The sequence below is a fragment of the Arachis ipaensis genome, chromosome B01 (assembly GCF_000816755.2).
Source record: "Arachis ipaensis cultivar K30076 chromosome B01, Araip1.1, whole genome shotgun sequence".
In the NCBI taxonomy this organism is placed as follows: domain Eukaryota; kingdom Viridiplantae; phylum Streptophyta; class Magnoliopsida; order Fabales; family Fabaceae; genus Arachis; species Arachis ipaensis.
The window spans coordinates 8,123,418-8,127,980 of record NC_029785.2 but is presented as its reverse complement, the minus strand read 5'-3'; positions in this window follow the sequence as shown (position 1 = coordinate 8,127,980).

Below are 4,563 nucleotides of genomic sequence, written 5' to 3'. Positions count from 1 at the left end.
AATTAGTTATTTAATTTTATTAGGATAAATATCAAATTCTATTTCTAATATAAAAATACAGAATTTTATTCCTTCTATTTTTATTTTACCACTATAAAAGACCATATATGCTAGAAGAAAATATCAATCATTTACCAATTACTTTTTCATTTGGTAGCTTTTACAACAATTCTTTTTCTTCCTATGAGGCGTCGTCACAAGAAGGAAACTATCATGGATACAAATCAACACACACTCTTCAACTCCCGTACTCATCATTCAGAGCAATATATGATATGTTATCCATTAAACATTTATAGACCATGGTGTTATCATGTATGCATAAATAAAAAAAATCCGTAATTAAGCTTAAGTCATTTACCTATTTGTGTGATATATTGTAGTGTGAAATTACTTTCAATTTGTGTTGTGTAATGATATTATGGTTTAATTTAAGCTTTTATTTTAAAATTGTGTTATAATTTTATCTCATCATTTTCTTTTAGATATTAAGTTGATGTATTTTTATTTATTATTATTGAAGTGGATGTGATATAAAATTTGTAAAAAGAAAAAAAATTCACATTCAATTTATTTTATTGTGTCTTCTATTCTTCTATTTCTTTTTATTTTTTTATTCATTTTATTTTCTTTTTAAATATCATATATAATTTATTATAATTTATACCAATTAATTAATTATAATTATAATAAAATATACTCATATTAATTCTATCATATAATAATATATTTTTCTCTTATATTAATCGAAGAATTTCAATAGTTATCAACTACATCTAATAGAATGACTAAAAAGTGAGAACTACGAGAAGTTAAACCCAGGTTCAAAATGGTGAAACAAAGAAAAGAAAACAGTGGATATATGATTAGAGAAAAATGTATAATAATGACAAAATATACTGAATTTTTTCTCCAACTAATAAAAGTGAGGTGTTAATTCCTCATGAATTTATTTTTTCTCTAAAATGAAATCATTATTTTCTTTTCTAAATTTATTTTAGAAAAATATATTTATTATAATTATATTACAATTAACATTTAATAAATAATGCATGATTATACTAATTTAGAGAAATATTTTTATTATAATTATATAAAATCAATATTTAATACATTATCAACTAATAAAAGTGAGGTGTCAATTCTTTATGAATTTATTTTCCCTCCAAAATGAAAGCACTATTCTCTCTTCTAAATTTATTTTAGAAAAATATCTTTATTATAATTATATTACAATATTACAATTAGCATTTAATGAATAATGCATAATTATAATAATTTAGAAAAATAAAATAAAGTCCAGTAATTTATCTTCCAACTGCACATGTCTGTAGAATAACTTTTAAGAATGAGTCATGTATAGTAAATACGGTCGATGATTGTAAAACTGTATACTAACATTGATATAATATTATTTTAGAGTAAAGTATCGTTTTTGTCCCCAACGTTTGGGGTAAGTCCCAAAGTTGTCCCTAACGTTTCAATCGTCCTATTTAAGTCCCCAACGTTTCAAAATTGACTCAATGTTGTTCTGCCGTTAGGGATCCATTAACAGAATTGACGGTGGGATAAAATTGAGACGATTTTGAAACGTTAGGGACTTAAATAAGACGACATAAAATTAATGAGATTAAGTGTAATTTACTTAGATGTGATTAAAAAAATAATTGAATATTATATATAGTAAAAAATTAATATTATTGAAGAATAAAATTAAAACTTATTTCTATATATCATTTTTATCCCCAACGTTTTCGTCCTATTTAAGTCCCTAACGTTTCAAAATCGTCTCAATTTTGTCCCACCGTCAATTCTGTTAACAGATCTCTAACTGCAGGATAACATTGAGTCAGTTTTGAAACGTTAGGGACTTAAATAGGACGATTGAAACGTTAGGGACAACTTTGGGACTTACCCCAAACGTTGGGGACAAAAATGATACTTTACTCTATTATTTTAGATATATGTTTTGCAGGCATCAAAGAAAAGTGTTGAGTTGTTTTTTAGTAGATTTAAATTATTTATTGTTTATTAGAGAATTTTGTGCATTAGAATTCTCTAATAATTTATTATTTATTTTGAGCTAATTTTGATATGTTCTTACTTGACAGTAAAATAATATATAAAAATTTATTGGTGAATCTAAGTATTATTAAGTTATTTATGGTCACATTGAGTATATATGTTTGATTGATGGCGAAAGCTAGTGCACTCTAGACAAAGTAAAGAGTGCAGCACTCTTTAAAAGTTAACCTGCTATCAAAAGTAATTAGGTAAATTAAATTTATTTATTATTGTTATTTTTTTTTGTCATGGGCTGAACAAACAAACCGGCACTAACAAAAAAACTAATTCGCTCGTTTAACACAGGACTATCTTTACACCATAAAAGTATTCAGAAAAATTTGATCGACTTCCTCCGTTATTCTGTTATTGTTGATGTGATGTCTTCAAGCATTTTTACTGTTTTGTTTGCTAGCAGGTGCTTCCACTATTGTTCTGTCTAGCCACAGATTTTGACGCTCTTGAACCCACCCGATTCCACATCTACCATAAATGGACCTTCAAAGCTCGAAAAATTGCTGCCATAGAAAAGGAAGACGCTGTCTGTCACCGCTGCTGGTTGGCTAACTCCAAACGTAAAACTGATTCTGTAGAAGAATCCGGTCTCCATGAAGGCGCCATGATTCTCACATGACAACGCAATCAAAGCACAAAATACATGACAGTTACAACAAGTTCATTATCTTTTATTTCAAATTATCCTCAACGTGTACGTAATAGAATGAAAAATTAAAATACAATTATATTTAAACGAGTACATAAATATTTATTTTTAAATTAAATTAAATAAATTATATAACAAAAAATTTAATGATTTTGTATTCCACAATATTATTTGGTATATAACCCTGATTATTTGATGAGTTTAATTTTGATAGCGTTGTGTAATTAGATCAAACTATTTTACGCTAATAGAATATCAAAATTAAATTCTTATTTGATTAACGTAGAAAAGACGCAAAAAAAAATTTGCACCTACCAATGATTTGTTAAAATATTAATATGTTTATTTCCTAAACAATTAATGATGTAGAGTACTGATACTCAAGTACATGCAAATTCGTTCATAATTAAATTAAAATAAATAACTTATATTGCAAAAAAAATTATTAATTTAATATTATTCATTTGACATATGGTACTAATTATTTGATTGGCATATAAAAGATGCAAAAAAAATCTGTACCTATATGGTAAAGTAAAAAAATTCTCATGAATATTTTGCTAATTCTTTTTTGAATTTTTAATCAATTTTATGTTGGTTAATATTATTTTTTTTACTGAATATTAGATAACATATAACATTGAAGATGTGGTAGGATAAAAATATTTATTAATTAATTTTTAAGAAAATATATTAAAAATATAATTGTTTAGATATTTTTTTATTAATTTAATTTTTAAAAATTAATTTTTTATTTTATTATTTTATCAATTTATTCAATTTAAAAGATTTTAATCAAGTATTAGATAGTTATATCTAAAATTTGTTTATATTATGTTCAGATAGTTATATTTTTTTTGTTATGTATTTAGATAATTTATAAATATAAAAATATTTTTATTTCTTGAATTAGGTTTTAAAATTGAGATTTAGTTTTAATAGGATATTAAAATGAATTTAATCTATATCTACAAGTATTCACATAATAAATATTTTACAAAATTAATTTTAGTACGTCAAGTACTCAACTCAATTATTATCTTTTTTTTGGTTAAATTCTACATTTGCTATGTATTTTGATTTTTTCACTTCATTTTTATGCTGGTGTTACTTGTATCCTCTAAAATATCCAATTATTGATTGCTATTTGGTCAAATCAGTGCTATTCTCTCGACTAAAATATGTTATCAAATTCTCTGTCATTTAGATAAAGAATCTATTATTCGATTTTAGGAAAATAGAATTATTCATACACAATAATTAATCTTTTCAATGAAGTTTTTTTAATTATTTTAGAAGATAAATCTTTGTTGTAACAAAATCATTTTTTATATTCATTTTTTTAACTAATTAAAATTTTCACTTCCTAAATTTATTGAAAAATTAATATTCAACCTAAAAATATTTAAGTACAAATTAAAATTATGTCTAAATATATCTATTAGTTTTGGATTTGCCCGTAAATCGTGTTTGGTGCTGAAGTTGTGTATTTACACGTAAATTGTGCTAGGATTGTGGATTTTAGATGAAAAAACCTAACTCATGCTAAGGTAGGACGATTTACATACAACTTGAAAAACACATAGCCCTGGAACGATTTATGTGCATTTGTCCAATAAATTTCATGCATAAATCGTCCTAAGTAACATGTTTTATGCATTATCTAACTCACATCACCGATTTATATATTATATAGTTTAGAGGATTCATGTTTTAAAATTTCATTTAGGGGATTCACGTAAATTTGATCTTCTATTATTTTATTTAAATAAAAAAGCCTATATCAAAATATATATAATTTTAATATATAACATATATAATATATATAATATAGA